General features: G+C 37.6%; 1 protein-coding gene across 7 annotated transcripts in view; it reads right to left on the bottom strand.

Annotated features, from left to right (window-relative positions):
- The window catches only part of LRRC69 (leucine rich repeat containing 69), a 127,945-nt gene that overhangs the window by 30,973 nt on the left and 69,624 nt on the right, over positions 1-27,348 (bottom strand). The gene's annotated exons all lie outside the window — the stretch shown is intronic.

Below are 27,348 nucleotides of genomic sequence, written 5' to 3'. Positions count from 1 at the left end.
CATTTAGGGAGTTTCTTCTCTGAGCCTTAGTTTCAGCTGTAAAATGGGGAAAATAAGACCTGTCTTCAGTGGTGTGCTGATAAAACAGTTCTCTGGAAAGCAAAAAAAAGCCCTGATTTGTGGGGTGTTTTGATTCCATGGGTAAACACTCCCACCATCACTGATTCCAGTCACTGAACACAGAATTGAGAAGAGATGTGGAAAACAGGCTCTTGTGAGCCAAGGTGAGCTGACAGCATTATACCACTGCATCTCACATTTATGGAAGAATTATAGATATTTCCCTAACTTCAGCCCAGGGTTTGAAACATAGCAAGTACTCAACAAATTTAAAATAATTTATTTAAAACATCTTTTCAGGGCATCAAGTCATTAGGTCTCAAAAGTCTCAGGAAACTTCTACAACATAGACAAGATTTTAAAGTAAAATACAGAGCTTAAGGCCATTTTGGAATCACCTTGTCTCCTGCTCTCACAACAGACATTCTGACTTTCTTAATTCAGTTTCCTACGTTATCCATCAAGAGGGAGCAATCTAGAGAAGTGAATCCAATGGTAGCCCCAAGACAGTGCTGGGTGTGCTGAAATGAAAAGGGCATTTCTTGTGCATCATGAAAACATCATTTTTTTATTTTCTGTTCTAAAGAATAACATTCCATAATTTACACCTAAACTCACAGTCCCTTTTTCAAAACTGATACAAACTTGAACATCTTGTTATATGAAAATATCATCAACACATACGAATCTCATTTCAAGTTTGACCATGGTTCAAAGAGCATACATTTCTCTTCAAGGGTCATGTTTCTCTTCCTTCAAATCCTGTCACTATTCTTCCATCAAATATGGTAATGAGTTATCTAGCTTGATAACTTACTACATAATATATAAAAAAGAAGTTATCTTAATGAAAATGAATGAATTAATGAAATTCTTTAGCATATGTTTTGTAGCAGGTAAGTTTCAATAACCTGAAGTCACACAGTCTCTCAATGTGCACTCTCAATATTCTCCAGAGCAACAATTTGTCATTCCCTCCCTCTATATCCATTACTGGGTTTCCTGTCAGCCTAACTTCTTGATAGAACAATATTCTTGGCCATTGTCATCATTCCAGTAGCATAATCAGCTATATTCTCTTCTACTAATAAAATGTTGTTACAGCTTTTCAGAGTCTCTTGGCACATGTCTACTCAAACAATCACTGCTATGAAACAATTTTGCCCCTCCCCCCCAGCAGGGGTCTACAGACATTTTTGGTTGTCACAACTGGGGGAAGGGGAAGTATTACTGGTATCTAATTAGTAAAGACCAGGAGTGCTGATAAACATCCTACAATGCACAAGACAGCCCCCACAACAAAGAAATTATCGGGCCCAAAATAGCATTGAAGTTGGAAAAACCCCGGTTTAGAGGCACAAGATCATAAATATTCACTGGCCCATCTTACCTGGAGAGGGGATTGACAGCTAGAGGTAAATGAGAGTTTTTATTTTTTTAAGATGAAGACTTGAGCATGTAGAAGGTAAGTGCCAACATAGTGAGATTAATGTAGAGGAGAAAGAAGGAATAATTGATAAAGTAATGATCAGGTGAAGAACACAATGACTCTTAAATACTAACCTCTTTGAGTCATCTTCTCCTCTATGGCCAGAAGAAAGGAGGTGTACACACAAGCATGGATAAGTTTGAAGGTGTGGGATTGGACGGTTGAAGGAGTCAGACATGATCCTTTCAATTTTGTCTTTGAAATAGAGAATAAGACCATCTGTCAATTAAGCTGTAAAGCAAGGTGTCAATGTGGAAGGAGGCATAAAGAATGTGGTGAAAGTTTGGAATATGCAATAGGTTTTGGAAGAGGAACCTGGCCAGGGACAGGCAAAAATATTATACAGACTTGCTGAGGGACCCACTGGAGTCCACACATTTGTGGTGGTCCCTGTCCATATATTGTTTGCTTCCCTTTAGCACCTACCAGCCCAGATATAAAATTAAGAATCTGCAGAATGTTTCCAAGTCTTGGCTATTGTGAATAATGCCGCAATGAACACATATGGAAGTGAAATATAATGATGTATACCTGAAATTTATACAATATTATAAATCGATGTTACCTCAATAAAAAAAAGAATCTGCAGAATGAATATGTCATAAAGCAAGGGAATGAACATGTTATATGTACTAAAACATAAATGATTTGGACTTGGTCCTTTATGGTCTAGACAAGATAGAAAAAGAAATAGTACAAAGTTTCGATAGACAGGAGTAAAAGGAAAAGTAGAAGGACACGAAGTCTCAGTGACCTAAAAGAAAAGATATGGCTATAAAGCAATAAGGGAGGCGGAACATAGGAGGAACCAGTGGTCAAATTGCCATCCTAGACTTTAGTGCTTCAAATTTAGAGCAAGTGAGGATGATCTTAAGATCTAGACATCACTGCGGAGGTGGTTTGCTGAAGTGAAGACTGAGAAAGGTCATTAAACTCAAGCATTCAAGGAACTTTGAGCCTAAGTTGTTTGTATTGACCATCTTTACAAACCAACTTCCTGAGTAACGCTCACAAATATTTGGCTGTCTATTGAACATCTCCACCTGGAAGTCCCATAATCATCATAAATCCTAACATTTGAAAACCAAACTCATGTTTCCCTCAAATTTTCCCCTTTCCTTTTCCTCATCACCCACATCAAATCTCCCACCATGTTCTATCAATTCTATCTTCTTAAAACTTTGGGACTCTATCCTTTCTTTCCATCCCCCTACCTCACTCACCTCCTCACCACCTCTGAACAATCTCCTCCTCCTCCTTGCCCCAGCCACTAACTCTCTCTGCCTTGATTGAAGCCCTCATCTTATGTGAATTATTGCAACAGTATTCTATTTGGCCTCAGTGCACTTTTGCTGTAGAATTGGGATTTTAAAAATGAGGATCTGGTCCTAATACAGGTTTCCTCAAAAGTTTACAAAGTTCCCCTTTGTCCACAGGATAAATTCAAAAGTCCTAGTATGCCATACTTGGTTCTCCTTGGCCTGCTTCTCTAACTACACATCCTGGTAAGCTCCACACTCACCCTTATAAACCAGCCATCCTGAGGGACCTAGGGGTCTCACAAGAGGCCTGGGTCTTATCTCACAGTTACTACTCAAGCTGTGCACTTCTACTCACCTACTCCTGGATCATTTCTTCAAGATGAAAATATCACCCCTCTAAGCTTCTCCAGCCTCTAGTAAATGTTTCTGTGTCTCCACCTTGACTTTAAATATAAATTAATCACAGCACCTATAAATACTATGAGGCAATCCTTGTTGAAAAGTCTATTTTCATCTATCAGGCTTTGATCTCTTTAAGACCTATATCTTAAGTGAACTATACAGTGCAAGCTCTAAATTCAGTACCCAGTACATAGCTGATGTACCTAATAAATAATTGATAAATAAATGAATGTCTTCTCAAAAACCCCAGGCACACACAGCTCTCCCTGGGCACTTCTCTAAACTTGGTCAATTGTTATAACTGTTCCTACAAAGCCCCATGCCCCAGGAACAATGATGCATAAGTTAAGCAAGTCCTTCAGTTGCTTCGGACTAGCCTAAAGTAATGAGGGAGATCAGACGAGGGTTGGTTTAGCAAGAACATTGTTGATGTAAACATAAAGAAAGGAGGTTGAGATTTCATAGGGACTCAAAAATAGAAACAATAAGTAGGCTACAGAAAATTAGCATGTACTCTTCAGATCATCTCAAACCTCACAGGGTTACCCTTTAGCAAGAATTGGAATTTCTAAATATGCTAAAGGACAACTTGTGAGGAGGGTAAGATTTTAAGTGTGGTGACTATAGCATCCAAAAAAATATATTAATTAACAATTCTAAAAAAGGACATGAATAAGATTTGTGACCAATGGGAAATTCAAGAAAATGTTTGATAAACTTGATATCTAATCATAATTGTGTGGAGTAATTAGGCTGATGATATCATTTGAACATAAGAAAGCCAAAAAATCTGCTCTAGGAACTTCTTTCTCACCCACTCTTCATGAGTGGGAAGGAAAACAGGCAGTAAGTGACCTAGAGTCAGAATCCTTCATTATCTGCTGGATACTTGTCCCAAGAGAAGATTCTTGGAGGGAATTGAAGGGAGGAGGTCAAGAGAAGCCTGGAGGGAAGGAGATAAGTGAACTCCCAGGCTCCAAACACAAACACACACACACACACACACACACACACACCTTTCTCATTATGGCCAGGGAGAAGCAGCTGAAGGCCCTCAAACCCAGGCCCCTCCCTGCCTTTAATATTCTGGGCCTTAAAGCTGATGGGACAGTGGCTCCCCCATCTTCTTCAAGTCGCTTGATTTAAATGTCACTGTAAGAAGAACAATTAATATCATAGGGCTTATTTGCATCTCCTCACAATCCCCATGTCACACCTGCTTTAGACCCCACTTCCAAATAAGCTAAAGGATGACTTGTGAGGATTAGATTTTAACTGTGGGGGCTATGGTATCCAAAAATATATTAATTAATCATTCTAAAAAAGGACATGAATAAGATTTGTGACCAATGGGAAATTCAAGAAAATGTATGATAAACTCGATATCTAATCAGAATTGTGGAGTGATCTTTGAATTACCTGAGAATGAGTAGCTGAAGAGGCCTCTGTTTCCACTCTGCCTTGTATGACCCACCTTCAATAGCATGATTTCCTTACAATGTAAGTCAGATCACATTACTACCTTGCTCAAAACCATGCAGCAGTTCTCATCTCACTCAAAATGAAATGCAAAGTCCTCACACTGGCTTCCTGAACTCTGTTATAGTTGGACCCTGTACTTCCTCTTTGACCTCATCTCCTAGCATTCACTCTCTCTCTCTTTTTCTATTTCTGTCTCCACTCTGGCAACATTGGCTATCTTTCCAAGCACTCCTCACCTGGGGGCCCTGGCACTTCCCTCTTCTTGGAACACTTTGGTCTCAGATTTGTCCATATCATTACAATTCAGAGTAAAATGGAATCATATGTTTAGCAGTTTGAGAGGGGAAACACTTATGACCCAAGGATTTGATAACAAGACAAGTTTTCACTAATATACAAAGGCAATGTAAAGACATTCTCACATGCATGAGCTATGTACCTTACCCACTGAAAATGACTCAAGACATATAGTAGCTGAAAGAGTAACAAAAACCAAGAATTTGGAGAATACCTTCATTTTTCCTGTCAAATGCAAAGAATAAAATTTAGAACACTTACTGCTCCAGTGTAAACGAGATTAGGGTAATCTGTAAAGAAATTTGCAATGTCATTAAAAAGCAAATTATTCTTACTCTTTGTTAATTCTACTTATAGAAATTCATCCAAAAATATTTGAAATGGGAACAAATATTTATGCACAAAATATGTTTCTGAGATTTAAAATTTTAAAAATCCCTTCCTATATTAAAAAATCATGTATGGTAAATTATATTACATACTTGAACCTCTGGCTCTCTGCCTTTCACTCCCTATGTCTAGCAAAACTGACCACTGGGACATTCCTGCCATCAGCTTTCCCTATCTCTGCACCCAAGCAAGTAAGTGCTGTTTGCAGAGTCACACCTCAGGGTTGACCAGAATCCCAATAAATTCATCAACACCAACTGCCATTATGCCCCTTAGTGGTTGCTGGAAATTCTACTCTGGTCAACATAATTCTGTTTTCTTTGCTGGCTCATCATTCTTTGCCCAACCACGAAATAGTTCTCCCCAGAGCCTAGCACATTCTCTTTTCACTTTATTTTCTTTTCCCTAGGCATTTTAGCCAGATCCACAACTTCAATGAAATCTCTAAGCCAATGACTCTGGTTCCACACCCTATAGCAAACTGCCTACTGAAAATCTTCACTTGGATGTCTTAAATACACATCAAACTCACTGTGTCTAAGATTGAACTCATGATCGGCTCTTCTATGGTTGGTCTTTTTCCAGTGGTTTCTATTTCAGTCCATAGAAAGCTTACTAGTCCATCAACACTGCCAAATGTACTTCTTAAATGTCTCTTGAATCTTTTCAGGTCTTTCCACTCCTACTGCCACCACCTTAGACCAAATTATATCATCATTTCCTACTTGGCTTCAGTAAAAATCTACCAGAAGTCTACCCGGCGTTTCCTCTGGCCTCCTTCCACTTCCTCCTTCCAGTGTGTCCTCCACGCCTCAGACAGGATGATTTTTTCAAAATACAAATCTGATTATGGCACCCTCTACCTAAAATCATTTGAAACTTGTGTTGTCCTTCAAATAAAGATCAAAATCCTTGACGTATCCTACATTCTTTGGCCATGGCCCCCTCCCACTTAATCTCTGAGCTGCAGCCACACTGAATACCTTCCAGTCCCCTGAACATCCATGCGCCCTTCCACGTGCTGTTCACTCTGTCTGGAATGTGTCTCTTCCCCTTCACCTAATTGATCCCTACTCATTCTTCAGATAGCTTATGTCACTTCCTCCAGGAAGCCTTCCCCAACCTTCTTTGTAACCAAACTATAAAAAGCACTTTTCTCAGGTAATAACAAAGAAATTAGTTTAGTCAGGCTCCTGGTTTCTCTCATAGACCAGTGGTCCTTTTTTTCAAGTGTACTGATTTCAGTTTGTAATTATCATTCATAATGCTAATTATTTAATTACTATGTTTCCCCACTACACTACAGCTCTGAGAAGGAAGAGACCCTGTCTGTTTCCTCACCATTATATCCCCAGTTCCTAGTGCAGGGCTTAATATATAACATAAAATGTGTGGGTTTAGGAAGATAGACTTGGGAGTCAAGTGAAGAAAGAAGCATCAACCCAGGATGAATATGGAAGCCCAGGGAAGAATTCCCACAAAGAAATGGAAGTGAGGGAACTCAATACACAAAGGTAGTAGAGGCCTCCAAAGAAGAATGAGATAGCAGAACGGCAGACAAGCAGGACACTGTCCTCTCTCAGAAGCAGGCAGACACTGTGGACTCATCCACCCACTCTTACCTCCAGGGCCACATTCTACCTCCCATCCCCAGACCTCCTTTCCCTGAACTCCACATACCTATAGCCTAGCAGGAGCAGTGCTTTGAATAAAGAGAGGTGAGATGGGGCCCTGAATGGCTGGCAACATCAGGGAGGAATGAGGAGCTGCCAGAATGCACTATTCCTGCTGGAATATTTCAATCATTTCCACACTCTCATTGAACAACACAAGCTCCTGTAAGAGCTTTTTATTCGCCCATAAAGTGAACTGCAAAGACAGCTGCTAGTGTTTCAGGGACTCTTGAGTGTCCCAAATCAAAAATAAACTGAAGGTTTAAAAATGAAATTAACTGATAATCATTGAGTGCCAATACCATTAGAGACAACAGATGCAAGAATTTATACCAGAGGAAATAGAGCTAATAGGACAAGACTCTAAAATAATTAGTATATTTAATATCTTCAAAGAAATATGTGAAACATTGCTTATATTAAGCAAGAATAAGAACCAATTTTAATACTTGGAAATGTCAAATCATATAAGCTTTCTGAAGCAAAATTTGGCAACATTTATCAAGTCAGGAAAAGTATGCATAAATTTTGATTCAGCAATTACACTTCGAGAAATCTTTCCTAAGGGAGTAATTAATGGTATGTACGAAGATTAGCTACAATGGCATTCACTGAAGCATTTTTATTGTGGCAAGAAGTTTGAAACATTCTACCCATCAAAAAATAGGGGACTGCTTAAATATATCCAATATCAATGTGATGGAGCCATTAGAAAGAGTGATGTAGGAAAATACTTTAAACCATGGGGAAATGTTTACAATAAAAATTGAAAAGACATGTTATAAAACAGTGATGTATGACTAGTACTAACATTAATATGTGTGAATATTCCATTTTTGAAAAAAATACCTATATGTGCATGTACACACATTCACAGATTTTTTTAAAAAATGGAAAAATAGGAAATAAATAAACTAACATGTTAATGGTGCCGGTTCCCTTCTCCCCTGCCCCTGCATGGTCAGATTATGGGTAATTTTGCTTTTCTTCTTTTTATGTATCTCTATTTTCCAAATGAGCCACAGTGAAAAGAAATTTTAAAATGTTTTTCCAAGAATGATGAAACTTACATCTCCCTAATTCTGATTACCAATCTGCAAACTTTCAAAAGACAAATTTGGGAATGGGGGCAACAGGAGACAGACTCCTCTTGTTCTGGGTTAAAAGACTGAAAATACAGCTTCCCAAAGTGGATAAAATTTTCCCAGGGCTAAAAATATTTCCAGGATTTCAAGAAAGCTATCTCAACATCTGTGCTGATTCTAAGATTTTCTAGAAGTTTGAAAATTCTCTCACATATCTGACCATGAGGTACAAAAGTAAGATTGTAAGAAATATTTTTTCAAGTTCTGTGCTAGGGCAGCTCATGCATTCCTAGAGTGAGGGTGGGAGCTAATATCATTCCCAAGCACATGAAAACTAGTTTACAGCGGAGGTGAAAAAAAATCGTAGACATTACAATGGTTTGCGGCTTTCAAAATTCAATTCTACCTGACAAAATAAACATATATACAGTATATCTCTGGTGCTAAAATTTAATGGGGTAGAGGAGAGATTATTAGGGGGAAAAAAGTCTAAAAAGCTCCTGGGGGAGAGAACAATTATGAAAAAGAGATTGAGAAACACTGGTTCAACCTAGGAACATAATACTCCAATTCTTTTTTCATATATCTCATCTCTTGGTTAGGTTGCTTAGAGTCTCAGCATTCACTATTTTATTTTAATTATGCACATGTACACACATACTTGTATACGTGTTCCTTTGCATTTAAAAACTACCAACTGACCCTTCAATAATTGGCTTCTATACTGAAATTTCTAGACTAAAAAGAACAATATTTTATAAAGTGCTAGATTTTTCTAAGCATTGTATTGCTTTCTGCTTTCACATATGTGTTTGAAGCTTTGAAGAAGTGTCTACTGATAGCTGTTAACATTAGCATCAAGATTTTAGACAAAGCTTTTTTTGACTCTGGAATCACTCACACTATTATGACTCCTGTAATAAAGGACAAATTAGGGGTTCAAAACAACTATTCTTTATTACTTATTGAGTCTTTTATAATAAGAAGAATATGCATTAACTATTACATATTAATTAAATATGGTATTATACAATACTATCTTCATGCTTGTAACTTTACAGTCTCAAAATGGCTGCTAATTCTCAATCAAGTCCAGGCAACAAAAAGAAGGAAAGACCAAGGGGCAAGAAGTAAGGGAGGTTAGAGGAAACCAAATAAGTCTGTCCAATTTTGTTGGGAAAATAAAAGTTTTCCTAGAAACCCCACCCAAAAGATTTCCACTTATTTTTCTCTGGTCAGAACTGTGAACACGGCCACTCCCCCTGGAAGTAGTTCAAGAGAAAAAGGTTGGAGATGGGGGTTTCAACCAGGTACTGAACAGCACCTGCTACATTTGTTCTTTAATATCATTCAAGTCTCTCTGATCACATGTAGCCCCACTTAGAGTATCAGAACCCCCCTTTACACTCTGATTTGTTTTTGTAATGTGGTAAACACTGAAGATAGAGCAGTGCACAAAATACAGAATCTCCCCTTCTGGGCTTACAGTGCCCTATGTGTTTTCTTCATAAGCTACTTAAAATTATGGGTTTTTGTTTTCTTGTTTACTATCTGTCTTCCCCTCTAGAATATAAGCTCCAAGAGGGGAAGGAGTTTGTTTTATTCACCTCTGTATCCAGAATGCCTAGGACAACAGTTCCTGGCATACAAAAGACATTCAAATTTATAGTGAATAAGTGAATTACTGAATAAGGAAATCAGACTTTGGGAATTTAAGGATCTCTACCCAAGATTAGACAGTTAGTAAGTAGCAAAGCTACTATTTTAAGAATCTCTGACACAAAAGAAAGACGAATTATCTCTTAAAGTTCTATACCAGATCCTCCCTACTTCAGTCAATGGCGCCAAGTTTACTGCCATTGATACGCTGACTGCTACAGGTTCAGGAGAACCAGGTATGGGCATTAATTTCCAACTTGGCTTTCAGTGAGATCATGTTGGTAACTTGAAACAGGCTATGGTGGGAGCATTTGGGAGTATCTACCTATGGAAATTGGCAGATGTTACCAATCAGGGCTTTTTCTCCCCAGAGAGCTGGTTGCTAAACATTTACAAGCAAACCACCAGATATTTCCCATCCCACTTCTTTGTCTCTATTAATGCTGAAAGCACTTACATAAACTTTCCAGACTTCTCTCCCTAGAAGCAGTCCTTATTTTGCTGCTCCTGTGGAACTCAGAGTTTTCAGCATGGTGCCCTCTTCTTGCTTTCTCTACTTTCCAAATCTCTAAATCTGTGAACAAGGATCGCAGCCCAACAGGGGTGGGGCAAAATAGTGACTAAAAAGTGTGACTATTCAGCAAACAAGCTGGGCAAGATCGCCAGGATGTAGGCAGGGAAAGAGAACAATAGAATTTATAACCACCTCTGTGTCTATGAAAATGGGCAGGAGCAGAACCTTCATTGAAAGAGAGCGCTTGATTGGCAGTCCTGGGCTTTCTCTGAGGAGGCATGAATCCCCTGGTTCTTTTTGCATGAGAATAGTTGGTGTTGGACTGACTCTACTTGTTATGCCCCAGGGGACATTCAGTGGAACTTGTACTCTGAAACAGTGAATATCTGAATAAAAATTATATGACAGCGGTGTAAACAACCTCATAAGGCGGCTGCTTCCACGCTAATATCAAACACAAGCTATATGTTTGCTTTATTTTATCTTGTTCTTGCTTTACAGAGTATATCTTTGATCCAGGAACATAAATTGTAATTCCTCTTCCTGCTATAAAGTTAAAAATATAGGGGCTGGCCCTGTGGCCGAGCGGTTAAGTTAGCGTGCTCCACTTCAGCAGCCCAGGGTTTCACCAGTTCAGATCCTGAGTGTGGACATGGCATGGCTCATTAGGCCATGATGAGGCAGCATCCCACATGCCACAACTAGGACTCACAACTAAAATATACAACTATGTACTGGGGGGATTTGGGGAGAAAAAGCAGAAAAAAAAAGATTGGCAACAGTTGTTAGCTCAGGTGCCAATCTTAATATATTATATATATATAATGCTAACATTAGATTTCCAATAATACTCATCAAGTATTTATAGGTTATATTTTTTCCACTTATTATTCCTCCAAATCCCTCCTCCCATTCATTCTCTCACATTCTGGGTCAGATTATCCAGAGCTCCAAGACATGCAAGGATAACCTAGGAAAAAAAGTGTGAGAGGAAGCAATAATCACAGCTTCTAGCACAACTTATCTAAAGCCTTGACATCATGGTGATAGTCCCACACCACTTGTAAGAGTGTGTATGGGGTGGGGGAACATGCTTGTGATTTGATGGTGATAGGCAAAGATAGGAATTAGGACTAACATGATATATAAAACACTAGCTATGTTTCTGATGATTTATATTTGCTAGCTCAGTCAATTATCACAGCAGCCAGTATCATTTGTATTATTACCCCATTTTTTAGATAAAGCAACTGAAGTTCAAGGCTTTAGAAAACTTGCCCATAGTCATACAACTAGGAAGTTGCAAAACTAGAATTCATACACAGCCCAGGAAAGTTAGTGTGTCTTCTATAGACTACACAATGCTGCCTCCAATGAAGATAGCACACTAACTGCTCTTTATTCTATTATGACCTAAATAAGAAGTCACTACCAAAATCTTGACTCACTCACTTTCCTTTGGAAAGCTAACTTGTAAATCCACCAAGAAAAACCTGTCTTCTTCTATAGCCAACTTAGAGATCTCTTCAAAGGGCTGTTATCTGCAGGCATCAAGAAATCAAACATAAGTGTCAGAGCCAGAATTCAAACCTAGGTTTGTCTGACTCCAGACTCTGTCCATCTGCTGTTTTCACCCATCATACTTTTTTCCATTAATGCAAAAAAAAGAAAGATCAAAATAAATCCAATATTACACATAAATGGAATACTTATTAACTATATGTGTTTTTAGAATTGTGCATGTGACTTGATGCAGCTATAATTCTTGAGAGAGAGATGTGCATGGAAAAACATCTCAGGTCCAGATAACCACCCAGACACCTGTGAGCATCTAGCCACTAAAAGGTTTTAATAGATTAGCACCAACTCCCTACTTGCAAGTCTAAGAAAGGGAGAGTAAGCAATATTTTTATGTTCTGAAACAAAGAACTACCATATCAAAAGTCTCATGGTCTCCTTAGAGTGACACACTCAGCCTTCCTCAATGTCACCTACTGTCTCCCCATCTGAGAGTCAGTCCCCTGACATCCACTGCACAGCTTAGTGTCTCAGACTTCTATTAACTCAGTGTCTTCTGTTTGGAGTTATTTCCTTGATTTACAGCTCTGCTGTCTCATTAGTATATCCTTCCAGAAGTCCACACCTATGATTTCTTTGAAGTTCCCCTTTAATCCAGGAATGCCAACAACAGACTCTCAGATACGGTGTCTGAAAATACTCTCTAAACTCAGTATCCTGTCTTCTTCTCCTTCTGTAGGGGGATTCCAGATGCTACCAATTGTTCCTCCTAATTACTAGGCAAAAAAAGTCGGTTTCAGCAAGAGCTTTCAGAGTCAACTGCTAATCTTAACTGCTCATCTCAAATGAACTTATGTTTTTAGTTCTCCTAAAGAACACATTTCCAGGAGTCTTGACTTCAACTTTCTGAAGTAAACTAGAGCCTATAGGAGTATAGAGGGCTGGGAAGCAGGGGGAAGAGGGTGCTGAGATCAGTCCTCTCTGGCTAGTTTAACTAAGCCATGCCTTCTACAATAATTAAAAGAACATACAATCTTGTCAAACAGTCTGGAACAAGATATGATAATCTGGCATAGTGTATTTCTAAAAGTACTACTAGTAATTAAGTTTTTTTTCGCTTCGAAATGATCTAGATTTGAATTCCTATTCTGCTATATAATGTTGGGTAAGGTACTTTAATCTCTTCCCAAAGCCTCAGTTTTCTCATCTGTAAAACGGAAATAGTAATGGTACCTAGCTCATCAAGCTATAATGAGGATTAAATAAGATGATGCTTCTAAAGCACTTAACACAAAACCAACTACATACTTTACAAAGAATATTAGTTATCATTGTTTGTTTTTATATAGTAAATTTTATATATCCTCCCTTGGCATGTTATCATTTACATCGAGCATCTGTCACCTAGGTAGATGAAACTCTCACTAACAATCCTGAGTATATCGAAGACTGAAGTACATCCCTCCTATGATGGCCTTTGCCCATCCCTGATGGTTCTTCTCCCAATCCTTAGGCTCCAGTGCACAGAATTTTCTTGCCAGAATTTCCTAAAGGAAAGCTGACTGGTTCTAACAAAAAAAGAGAACTATTTTCTGGGCCTAGTTTCCTGACACCTCTGAGTATTTGTCTTCTTGACACAGACGTTTTTTTGCCCTCATTATGTTCTAGAACCCTCCACCTGTACTATCACTAATCACTGCACATATCTCACCATTATACCTTCTTTGCACACTACAGTATGATTTTCTGCATATGGGAACCTAGAGGAAAAAGCAAGAGAAAGCTAAAGTTATAGAATAGCAGGTAGTTTTCTATAGATTTATTTGATCCTCACTTCACAAAGATCCTAGGAATAATGAGAAAATTGATCCTCCTCCCTCCTACCCTCACCACTGGTTACAAATAAAATGTTCTGAAATGCCCTGCAATTTTACATAGGGAGCTTTGGAAGTATTTGGGAACATCTTCTCAGTCAGGGCTTGGGTTTTTATTTTTGTTTTGGTTTGTATTTTAATATATTCTCAATTATCTTCCAAGAACTTTAGGTGGTTTATAACAGAAGACTTATAAATTGAGGCCAATAAAATTAGAGTTCCAAAATATAGAAGAAAATGATTCAAATACTGTAACCTCTTAACTTTGTTCTTAACTTCTTGAGATTCACAGCAAAAAGAATTTTAAAGGGTTTCTATAATTTTAACTATCTTTTAAAATTAAAAAGGAAATAGAACTACAATAGAAGTGTAATGCGGCATTAAACAGAGATTTACCTTGGAGTGATCTTGCAACACTGAGGAACACAGAGACTTCTGGAGGACAATGAAGCAGGAAAGCAATACACAACCAAGCAAATAAAGTGGAAGTCAGAGGAGACAGCAACAAGATGGAGCTAAGTTCTCACACCAAGAAGAAGATTCTTGAGACCCTCTCAATGCTTGTGACTCATGGGCATTAGATGAAGACAAGGAAAATCAACAATGGCTAAGACTAGGCCATCCAGTCATTTAATCACTCAACAAATATATATTGCATGCTTGCTATTCACCAAGCACTACTCTACACAATAAGAATATAGCAATAACTGAACGTGATTTAGTCTATACAGAAGTTAAAATATAATGATGTATATATGAAGCAGTCAGAACACACACATTGCTGATCAATCAAGTTCACTGTCTTATATGAGCACAGTTTGTGGCACCCCCAAAACAATTACAACAGTAACATCAAAGATCACTGATTACAGATCACCATAACAAATATAATAATAATGAAAAAGTTTGAAAGGCAGCACCGATGGCCAGGTGGTTAAGTTCAGCGCTCTCTGCTTCAGCCGCCCAGATTCAGTTCCTGGGCGCAAACCTACACCACTTGTCTGTCAATGGCCATGCTGTGGCAGCAGAGGCGTATTGGCATCAGATGTTAGCACAGGAAGAATCCTGCTCAGCAAAAACCAAGTTTGAAATATTGCAAGAATTACCAAAATGTGACAGAGACATGAAGTGAGGAAATGCTATTGGAAAAATGATGACAATAGGCTAGTTTTACACAAGGTTGCCACAAACCTTCAATTTGTAAAAAACACAATATCTGCAAAGCACAATAAAATGGAATATGCCTGTATAACCAAGCACTTAAGAAGACAAGATGGTACACTTGGTTGAATAGTGTCTCTCTGGAGAACTCTGATACAGATAAATGAAACTGCACAAACAACAGACAACAGAAATCAGCCCAAAAGTCCTCCTCAATATTGGATTTATCAGACTCAGACATTAAAACAACTATATTTGACATGTTCCAGGAAACAAAAGTCAAGCTTAAAAATTTCAGTAGAGGACTGACCAGGTGGCTCAGAGGTAAAGTTCGCACGTTCCGCTTCTCGGCGGCCCGGGGTTCGCCAGTTCAGATCCCAGGTGCAGACATGGCACCGCTTGGCAAGCCATGCTGTGGCAGGCATCCCGCATATAAAGTAGAGGAAGATGGACATGGACGTTAGCTCAGGGCCAGGCTTCCTCAGAAAAAGGAGGAGGACTAGCAGTAGTTAGCTCAGGGATAATCTTCCTCAAAGAAAAAAAATTTCAGTAGATCACCTAAAACTGGCAGCAGATCTATCAACAGCAACAATGGAAGCTAGAAGACAGTGGATTAAAATTTTGAAAGTAGTAACATATAACATTGTCAATTCAGAATTCTATACCCAGCAACAATTATTCTTCAAGAATAAACTAAAATAAAGATAGTTCAATTCAAACAAAAACTGGGACAATGAACCACAAGTTGACTGACTCTAAAGGAAAGACTAAAGAATGTTATTTGAGTTAGAAGCAAATACAGGGTCACCAAAGCATGACTGGAGATACAGGAAGAAATAAACAAAGAACAAAAATGTTAAACCTGCAGAAAAATCTAAACGAATAATATCTGTGTAAATAATAAGAAAATATTTTAAAATACAAAAATAATTATAATACACACAAAATATGTAAGAATGGAGGCAGTTAAATAGATTTAAAGTGTCCTAAAGTTCTTGAACTGTCTAAGAGGAAGATATAGGTACCAATTAATAATATACTTTCATAAAGCAAGTAGGACTTTTAAAAATTTTTAAAGCAGTCAATTAAAAGAAGAAAATTATATAAAACTTCCATAAAAAATTTAAAAATGAATCATAAAAATATCCAATAATTTCAAAAGAAGGGAAGAAAAGAGAGAAAAAGGAACACAGAACAAGTGGAACAAATTAAAAATATATTGGAAGATGTCGATTTAGCCTTAAATAAATCAGCAATTACAATAAATTTAGATGAACTAAATGCTACAATTTAAAGATAAAGATTATCACATTGGATTTTAAAAGTGAAGAGTCATATACTATTTATAAGAAATATATCTAAAGCCTAGGGATATAGAAAGGTTGAAAGCAAGGAATTTAAATAGATACATCCTGCAAACATGAATCAAAATAGAGCTGATAGAGCTACAGTAACATAAGAAAATTAAACTTTAAAGCAAAAAGCATTATTAGCCATAACTCAGAATCTATGGGCATGAGGCCAAGACATCAAAATTTTAACAAGCTCCACTGCTGATTCTTATGCACTCTAAAGTCTATTTGATAAGGATATATTTTATAAGAATTATGGCCTGGAAAATATAGAGGAATAAATAGTAAATCCCTAAAACCAGTTTCTCAGTCATGACACTGACATTTTAAACCAGAATACTTTGTTATGGGGGACTTCCCTGTGCATTATCGAATGTTTAGCAGGATCCCTGGCCCCTACCCACTAAACACTAGTAGTACCACCACAACGCCTCAGTTGTGACAACCAAAAATGTTTCCAGATATTGCCAAATATCCCTGAAGGGCAAAATCCTCCCTGGTTGAAAACCAGTACCTTAGACCAACGGTTTTTTTTTTTTTTTTTTTCGGCTTAGGAAGATTCGCCTGAGCTAACATCCGTTTGCCAATTCTCCTCCTTTTTTGCTGAGGAAGATTAGCCCTGAGTTAACATCTGTGCCGATATGGGACACCACCAAAGCATGGCTGCTGAGTGGAGTAGGTCCACACCCAGGATCCAAACCTTGGAACCCAGGCCCGAAGCAGAGTTGAGGAGCTTTAACCAGTCGGCCATGGGGCCGGGCCCTAGACCAACTTTTTTGATACTAATGCTCACAAGTTAGTTTTGATTTTTCAGGCAAAGCAAAGCAGTTATGTTTGTTAGGTAAAGTTAATATCCACCCAATCCATCCACCCACCCATCTGTCCACTCAGCAAGTGTTTACTGGGTGCCTGCTTTGCAATAGGCCCTGTTCTAGGGGTTGGGAATACATCAGTGAAAAGAGACAAAAACCCCTACCTTCATACAGCTTAGGCAGGGGGCAGAAGGGAGCAGAAAGAATTCATCATCTAAATGGAAATCAATGTTTAAACAGGCTCCATAAGAGCTGTATTATTGGATTTAAATCACAGGCTCTCTAAAATTTTTCTCATTTTTTACTAGGTTTACTCCTTGAAAAATACTGGCTCTCATTTTGAAATCATTTGAACTCCACTTTTATCACAAGGCAGAAGGTCAGCAGCTCTGACTCTCTGACTTCTTTGAGCAGCAAATAACCCTGTCCTCCTTTCCTCTCAACAGGTGAGGTAGTGTTACTTAAATTCTGGAACTTCCATTTTGAAGATAAGCAGTACCCCTTTTATCTCCTAATCACTTTCTTTAGCTACTTGGCTAGAAGAAAAAAATTTCCAAGGGTAACTAGTGATAGCTAAACATTGTTCACCAACTACCATACCATGTAGCACATGGCCCTTTGCAGCACTTACAGGCATCCAGGACCAGCCTGCCTTTAATTCTGACAGGAATACATATAGAAGTAGAAAAGCAGAACTCAGATTATTTAATTTAGCTAAACAGGGGAAAACAGTTGTACCGCCTAACTTAATTGAGCCCTCAATTTTTGAACCAGTCTTAACAAAACCCTCATTGCATCCAGGGTAATATTCTATGAATTTTCTCTATGCTTTTCATTTCAAAAAGTCTATCTCATGAAATTTTAGAATTAGAATGGCAAAAGAAGCAATCATATATAATTCAACACCCTCCTCCTTGCCTACTTCCCATATAAGAAACAGCAGAAAACATGATCTCATTCTCATAAAACTAGTGACAGGCAAAGCATTTAGCTAAGTTTTGGAACTCACTACTTCCAAAAAACCAACATAAAACCTCAGAGCCCACAAGGGGTTTTCATTAGGCAAGCATTGGTTCATGTCCCATTTTTTTAAAGGTCATTGAATGTTGTTTTAAATGTATATCTCCTAATAAACTGAGCCACTGAAGGCAACACTGACAATCAAAGAAAAATATACTATTTTCAAACCAATATCAAACTTTAGGAGAGGCTTTTAATGAGCTTCAAGGATAGGGTATAGTTTTCCTTAACATTCACCAGAGGCAGAAAATAAACTACAGATATGGGAACAAGAACAAAGTGGATCGCTAATGTTGCTATTTAAAAGAGGTAGAAAAGCAAAGGGGAGGAGCTAGCCGACTGGGATTTCTCTTGGCTGTTCGAGCAAAGTGGATGCATCAAACCACGTCACTAGATTGTAGAGATATTTGGAGATGTCCTTGACCACAGCTTTATGAACATTTCCCTGCATATCATTTTAAAACGTTTATGTTATTTTCTAATCCTGGCAAAAGAGTTTCAAAAGTTTTGATAGAAGTTTTGATACAAGGTATACATCACAACTTCATTTTCCCCGGAAGTTCCTTTCACACAATGGTGTTGCACTTTTGACCACTCAAGGACTTTGTGTGTGTGTGTGTGTGTGTGTGTAGAAGATCGGCCCTGAGCCAACATCTGTTGCCCATTATCCTCTTTTTGCTTGAAGAAGATTGTTGCTGAGCTAACGTCTGTGCCAATCTTCCTCTATTTTGTATGTAGGACATTGCCACGGCATGGTTTGATGAGCAGCACACAGGTCCATGCCCAGGATCTGAACCTGAGAACCCTGGGACACAGAAGTGAAGCATGAGACTTAACCACTAAGCCACCAGGCCAGCTCTCAAGGACATTTTTGATCAGGGATACGTTGAAATTTGAAATAACCAAGTGTTCTCCAAGTGTTCAGTCAATTTCACAGAAATATCTCTCTTAATCCAAACCTAAATGGCCTCCCTATGCATATATGCACACATTTATATGTAACTGCTTATATATGGAAATTATTCTGTTGAACACAGGTGAGCTCATTTGGAAATGATGAGAGTCATTCAAAAACAAATATGGCTTTCTTCACTTGACTTTGACTTACAAAAAAGTAAATCAACAAAAGACACTGGGAGCACTTGTGATATATTTAGGCCTTATGAATTAGACAGACAGGAGACTGAGCATGACACTAAGCCAGGGTCTGCTGCAGGCTAGATGTTAGGCAAGTCTCTGGAATCAAGAACATCATAGCAAGATATGCTTAGACGGGCATGGATCAAAATCAGTCAGCATTGGCTATAAGTAGAGAAACATTTTAAACTAAAAGTATTCAAGGAAGGAAAGGACATCAGGATAAGTAGTAAGCGACAAATTGAGCAAAGGGTCTAGGAGAAAGGGAGTTTAGTAATGAGGGGTCCTATTTTCAGAGGAATTCAGTGTGACAATCAGAAACCAAGTGAGCCCAGAGGCAGGGGGAAAGGATAAGACAGAAAAAAACAGAATCAAAGGTGAAGATCCCAGGAAAGAAGAATCCACTTCAGGGATATAGTCTGTTGGTTCTGTTTATCGCCTAACCAAGATAGGCCAGAGGAATTTAACTGAGCCTGCAGATGAAAATAACCTGCAAGAGCTACCAGAGCAAAGAGCACATGGAGAGGAGGAAGAATGGACTGCTGACAGAGACTGTACTCGCCTTTACACCTGTGTTTGCACATCAGTGGTTTCCCTGCTAGTTGCAAGTTAGAATCATTCAGGTGCTCTCGTGGCTCTGAAGGCCTGAAAAGATATCCCTTCATTTGGGATGCACTGAGTGGCAGATAGCTCAGACCAAACTTTGAAATGAAAAGAAAATCACATTTAATATCTATTATGCGCCAAGCACTAGTAAAGGATTTATATACACTATCTCATTTAATCATTCATTCATTCTATATTTGCTGAGCATCAACTGTTGTGTCAGACACTTGCTCAAAAATGCTATAAGTGTTATTAATATTCCCAACTTACACAGGAAAAAAAATGAGACAGGGTAATTGAGTTATGTGTTCAAGGTCACACAACCGGTAAGTTGCTAACCTAGACAGATGCAATTTTTGTTTGGGAACAGTGGCTTCAAATCTTCTCTTTGCCCTTCAAATGATTTGTGCTTCTGGGGAAGTTGCTTGCATTTTTTTTCTCTCCCATGTTTCTCATACTGCAAAAGGGGAAAAGTGCGTGTACTATTCTCAAATTTGATTTATGATTACTCTGAAGAATTCTTGAAGGAAAAAGGGAGCATTGATGAAGTGGAATACATGCTGTAACTATTATCCCTCCCAAAATAATCCAAGCATAATTTCTCTTATGACATCACCATTGCATGAGGCTTTTTCTCCTTGTATTCTTTTTTTTTTTTCCTTATAAAAACACTATGTGCCTACAAACCTTAGGGATATATAAATACTTAAGATTCTTAACTCTGACACAGAATCTGTTTTTGAGGTCCATAGATTCAAATGAAAGTTAATATCATGAATTTGAAACTGCAAAAGCAAGAGCAACTGTGGAAAATCTAGCATTGCTGTGATTTACATCTTTTTAAGCACACTTCTTCAATGTCTGTTCTCAGCAAAACACTTTCTCATAAGTTATCACATTTATGTGTCCTTGTAAATGTTTTAGCTAAACCTGAGTTTCAAATGCAACCACTTTTGTAAAGACAAAACACAGAAAGAATTAAAAGTTACATGGTGAAGATTTGGCCTTGCCAAACTTTCTCCAAAATAAAATCTACTATTTAAAGTCACAATCTTTTAAGTATTTAAAATCTAGCATTAAAATCTAGTATTTAAAGTCATTCCAATGTTTAGATTGACTGATGAACAAATGTTTAAGAGGTTATGTCAATGGCATATATTCGCCAAGTACATCTACAGTATGGCTGAAGAGGAGTGAGTAACATACAAAACTCAGCGTCCAACTTTATAAGCATTCCTTGTGTTCACATACCAAAGTCCTAGTTTCTATGTGAAGTATTTTCCAGAGTATGCAAGAATTTTATTGTTCAAGGAATGTTCCTTGAGTATCATTTTAGTCAAGGACACAGGGAATTTCTCAAAACCCAAACTCCTAGTTAGATGAAAGAAATGTCTTACTTATTTGTGTAGTATTACCAGGAGTGCCCCTGTCTTTTACTCCTGAGACAAAGAATAGATTCCTCAGTCTTTTTTTCTCTCAGAGGCAAAGTTCTAATATGGGAGGGGTCCTGGGCTTGCAGCCAAAAATCTTGAGTACAAGTCCAACTATGGTCCCTAGACTTGCACCATCAGCATCACCTGAGAACTTAACAGAAATGCAAATTATTGGGCTCCCCAATGTACTGAATCAGAAACTCTAGGAGTGGGGCCCAGTCATCTGCATTTTAACAAGCCATCAAGGGGATTCTGATACACACTCAAGTTTGAGGGCAACTAGTACAGGCAAATTACGTCTCTGGAGCCTCAATATCCTCAGCTCCATACAGGAATAATGATACCAAATCTGTCATCTTCAAAGGGCTATTCAATATCAAATATACGTGATAACATGCAAAATGGCTTTGCAAATCTGCAATGACTACATAATTGCAAAGTACTGCCTCAGAAAGATAACTTTTAATGAGATTTCTCAGTCTGAAAAGTAGTAGTAATAGTTTAGGTGGTTACATAGGTTGCTAATGAAGGATTCTGATCAACACTGTCACAGAAACATGAAGTTTTCTGTTAGGTCTGAAAATGTTTTATAAATGATATTTGGTTTTAACTTCACATCTAAGATAAATGTCATAATGTCCCCTGGTGATAATCATTAAAATTTTTCTCACTTTTTTCAGGTCATTTTTTTCTTCAAATGACCATAGTTTGAAAAGTAACTGGTCTCCTGAGGGAAAGAAGAGCCACAGAGAAAAGGTCTTTGCTTAAAAGATACAAAAAGAAACCTGTTTCAATGGGACTAAAAACTTCAGTAATTTACTATTTCCCTGTTGAAAAGGCTAAATCATAACTACTTCGGAGACTGAGTTTTCTAATCATTCCTTTAGAATCTAGAGAGAGGTTGGAGATCCTTTCCTCCCAAAAATTACTCCAAAGACCTTCTGCAGCAAACAACACTATGTATTGTTTCCATTGTCAAAGGTTATGAGGGCAACTGGTCACTTTTCCCCTTTATATTTTGAATTCAACAATGAAATTACCATATACCTGCCTCCCTTCTCTTTCCAAGCTAATTAATGCTAGTTTCTTGAATTTTTCTAGTTTTATTTTTTTCATTTTTTTAATTTTATTGCAGTAACATTGGATTATAACACTATATAGCTTTCAGATGTACATTGTAATATATTTCGAATTCTGTGTAGATTACACCATGTTCACCACCCAAAAACTAATTATAGTCCCTCAACTCATATGTGAGCCTAATCACCTCTTTTTCCCTCCCCTCTTTCCCCTTCTCCTATGGTAACCACCAATCCGATCTCTGTTGCTATGTGTTTGTTGTTGTTTTTATCTTCTACTTATGAGTGAGATCATACAGTATTTGACTTTCTCCCTCCGACTTAATTCACTTAGCATAATACCCTCAAGGTCCATCCATGTTGTCACAAATGGCTGGATTTCATCATTTCTTATGGCTGAGTCATATTCCATTGTGTATATATACCACATCTTCTTTATCCATTTGTCCCTTGATGGGCACCTGGGTTACTTCCAAGTCTTGGCTGTTGTGAACAATACAGCAATGAACATAAGGGTGTATGTATCTTTATGCTTTGTATTTTCAAGTTCTTTGGATAAATACACAGCAGTGGGATAGCTGGATCATATGTAGATCTATTCTTAATGTTCTGAGGATACTCCATACTGCTTTCCATAGTGGCTGCATCACTTTGCACTCCCACCAGCAGTGTACAAGGGTTCCCTTCTCTCCACATCCTCTCCAACACTTGTTGTTTCCTGTCTTGTTAATTATAGCCATTCTAACCAGAGTGAGGTGACACCTCATTGTACTTTTGATTTGTATTTCCCTGATAGCTAATGATGTTGAGCATCTTTTCATATGCCTCTTGGCCATCCTTATATCTTCTTTGGAGAAATCTCTGTTCAGATCTTTTGCCCATTTTTAAATTGGGTTGTTGGTTTTTTTGTTGTTGAGCTGTATGTGTTCTTTGTATATTTTGGATATTAACCCCTTACCTGATATACGGTTTGCAAATATCTTCTCCCAATTGTTAGGTTGTCTTTTTGTTTTGCTGATGGTTTGCTTTGCTGTGCAGAAGCTTTTTAGCTTGATGTAGTTGTCAGTGTCGTGATCCAATGTACACACCAGGATAGATGTGGAGAGGGCTGATGGCCATTCTGAGTTTATTATAACCAGCATGTCAATATATACATAGCTTACATCTGTTAAACATACACAGGTGTTCTGGACAATGCAATTAGCGAATGCCAAGAATTCTTAGTGATTTCTCAAGGAGCCCTCCCTTGGCCTCTGTTTTGGTATTATCATGTTATTGCTGTGCTCATATATTTTTATCTCGGAGCATGCAAGGCCTCCTAGGCAACGGCCCCTCCTGCTCCCGATATCATGTCTCCATCTGTGCCCCTGGGTGACCGTGCCTGGCTTGGGTTGCCTCCCACTGGAGATCTTACCCGTCTTTGGCTAACTGGCCTTCTCACCTCTAGGTCACAGTTTGTTGGCAAGCCTTTTCCAGTGATTATTAACCCTTCTTGCATCAGGGGCGGTTACAGTAGTCCCATTTGTTCATTTTTTCTTTTGTTTCCCTCGCCCAGTCAGACGTGGTACTTGAAAATATGCTGCTCAGACCAACGTCAAAGAGCATGCTGCCTATGTTTTCTTCTAGAAGTTTCATGGTTTCGTGTCTTACATTCAAGAATTTAATCCATTTTGAGTTGATTTTTGTGCATGGTGTAAGGGAATGGTCTACTTTCATTCTTTTGCATGTGGCTGTCCAGTTTTCCCAATACCATTTATTGAAGAGATTCTCCTTTCTCCATTGTATTCTCTTGGCTCCCTTGTGGAATATTAGCTGTGGATAAATGTGTGGGTTTATTTCTGGGCTCTCAATTCTATTCCATTGATCTGTGTGTCTTTTTTTGTGCCAGTACAATGCTGTTTTGGATACTACGGCTTTGTTGTATATTTTGAAATAAGGGAGTGTAATACCTCCAGCTTTGTTCATTTTTCTCAGGAATCCTTTGGCTATTAGGGGACTTTTGTTGTTCCATATAAATTTTAGGATTCTTTGTTCTGTTTCTGTGAAAAATGTTGCTGGAACTTTGATAGGGATTGCGTTGAATCTGTAGATTGCTTTAGGAAATATGGACATTTTAACTATGCTAATTCTTTGAATCCAAGAGCACAGACTATCTTTCCATTTCTTTGTGTCTTCTTTGATTTCTTTCAACAATGTTTTATAGTTTTCAGTGTATAGATCTTTCACCTCTTTGGTTAAGTTTGTTCCTAGGTATTTGCTTTTTGTTGCAATTGTAAATGGGATTGTATTCTTAATTTCTCTTTACACTACTTCATTGTTAGTGTTTAGAAACACAACCGATTTTTGTATGTTGATTTTGTATCCTGAGACTTGACTGTATCCATTTAGATTTTCTAAAAGTTTTTTAGTGGATTCTTCAGGGGTTTCTTGATATAAAATCATGTTGTCTGCAAAGAGTGACAATTTCACTTCTTCCTTTCAAATTTGGATCCCTTTTATTTCTTTTTCTTGCCTGATTGCTCCGGCTAAGACTTCCAATACCATGTTAAATAAGAGTGGTGACAGTGGGCATCCTTGTCTGGTTCCTGTTCTTAGAGGGATAGCTTTCAGTTTTTCTCCATTGAGAATGATATTTGCTGTGGGTTTGTCATATATGGCCTTTATTATGTTGAGGTATTTTCCGTCTATACCCGTTTCATTTAGAGTTTTTGTCATAAATGGATGCTGTATCTTGTTAAATGCTTTCTCTGCATCTATTGAGATGATCATGTGATTTTTATTCTTCATTTTGTCAATGTGGTGTATCATGTTGACAGATTTGTGGATGTTAAGCCATCCCGGCATCCCTGGAATGAAACCCTCTTGGTCATGAAGTATGATCTTTTTAATGTATTGTTGTAATGAATTTGCTAGTATTTTGTTGAGGATTTTTGCATTGATGTTCATCAGTGATATTGATCTGTAACTTTCTTTTTTGTGTTGTCCTTGTCTGGTTTTGGTATCAGGATAATGTTGGCTTTGTAGATGAGTTAGGAAGCTTCTGCTCCTCTTTAATTTTTTGGAAGAGTTTGAGAAGGATAGGCATTAAGTCTTCTTTGAACATTTGGTAAAATTCACCAGGGAAGCACTCTGGTCCTGGACTTTTATTTTTTGGGAGGTTTTTGATTGCCATTTCTATCTCCTTACTGGCGACTGGTCTATTCAAATTCTCTTCTTCTTGGTCCAGTTTTGGAAGGTTGTATGTTTCTAAGAATTTATCCATTTTTTCTAGATTATCCAATTTGTTGGCATATGGCTTTTCATAGTATTCTCTTATTATCTTTTATATTTCTGAAGTGTCCATTGTAATTTCTCCTCTTTCATTTCTGATTATATTTATTTAAACTTCTCTGCTTTTTTCTTGGTGAGTCTAGCTAAGGTTTTTGTCAATTTTGTTTGTCTTTTCAACAAACCAGCTCTTGGTTTCATTAATTTTTTCTATTGTTATTTTAGTCTCTATTTGGTTTATTTCTTCTCTGATTTTTATTATTTCCTTCCTTCTGCCAATTTTGGGATTTGTTTGTTCTTCTTTTTCCAGTACTCTTAGATGCACTGTTAGATTATTTGAGATTTTTCTTCTTTGTTGAGGTATGCCTGAATTGCTAAACACTTCCTGCTTAGAACCACTTTTGCTGTATCCCATAGATTTTGGCATGTCATATTTTCATTTTCATTTGTCTCCAGGAACTTTCTGATTTCTCCTTTCATTTCCTCATTGACGAAATCATTGTTCAGTAGCATTTTGTTTAATCTCCACATTTTTGTGGCTTTTCTGGTTTTCTTCCTGTAGCTGATTTCTAATTTCATACCTTCTTGGTCAGAAAAGATGCATGGTATTACTTCAATCTTCATAAATTTATTGAAACCTGTTTTGTGGCCTAATATGTGATCAATCTTGGAGAAGGTTCCATGTGCATTTGAAAAGAATGTGTATTCTCTGGGTTTTGGATGGAATGTTCTATATATATCCACTAAGTCCATCTGGTCAAATGTGTCATTTAAGGCCAGTGTTTCCTTATTGATCTTCTGTTTGGATGATCTATCCATTAGTGTAAGTGGAGTGTTAAAGTCCCCTACTATTATTGTGTTACTATTTCTCCTTGTATGTCTGTTAATAATTGCTTTATATATTTAGGTGATCCTATGTTGGGTGCACAGATATTTACAAGTGTTACATCTTCTTCTTGAATTGTTCCCTTTATCATTCTGTAGAGCCTATCTTTGTCTCGTTACAGCTTTTGATTTAAAGTCTATTTTGTCTGACGTAAGTATTGCTACCCTCACTTTCTTTCCTTTGCCATTTGCTTGGAATATCTTTTTCTATCCTTTTACATTCAGTTTGTGAGTGTCTTTAGGTCTGAAGTGTGTCTCTTGTATGCAGCATATATATGGGTCTAGTTTCTTGATCCAATTGGCCACCCCATGCCTTCTGATTGGAGCATTTAGTCCATTAACATTTACAGTAGCTATTGATAAATATGTATTTATTGCCATTTTGTTACTTTCTTTTTCCTGAAGTTTTTGTAGTTCTTCTCTGTTCCTTTCTTTTTCTCTTGCTTTCTTCCCTTGTGGTTTGATGGCTTTCTTTAGCAATATATTTGATTTCTTTTGCCTTACTTATTTGCTTACTTATTGTAGGTTTCTGATTTGTGATTACCATGGGGAACCTACATAATATTCTATGTATATAACAGTCTATATCGAATTGATAGACTCTTTAGCTTAACCTCTTTCTAAAAGCTCTTTTTCACTTCCCTCCTCCCACATTTTATGGCTTTGAAATCATATATAATCTCTTGTTTTATGTGTCTATCCATTACCCTCTTATCATTGAAATAGACAAATTTAGTACTTTTGTCTTTTAACCTGCATCTTATCTTCACAGGTGGTTGATCTACCTTTACTATATTTTTACCTTTACCAGTGATTTTATTGCCTGTTTGTTTTGGGGGGGATATTTTTTTTGATAATGTTTTTATCCTTATTTGTGGTCATCACTTTCCC

The sequence above is a fragment of the Equus przewalskii genome, chromosome 8, assembly GCF_037783145.1.
Source record: "Equus przewalskii isolate Varuska chromosome 8, EquPr2, whole genome shotgun sequence".
In the NCBI taxonomy this organism is placed as follows: Eukaryota; Metazoa; Chordata; class Mammalia; order Perissodactyla; family Equidae; genus Equus; species Equus przewalskii.
Note: the sequence above shows the minus strand (reverse complement) of the source record. Positions and strands in the feature narration are given on the sequence as shown.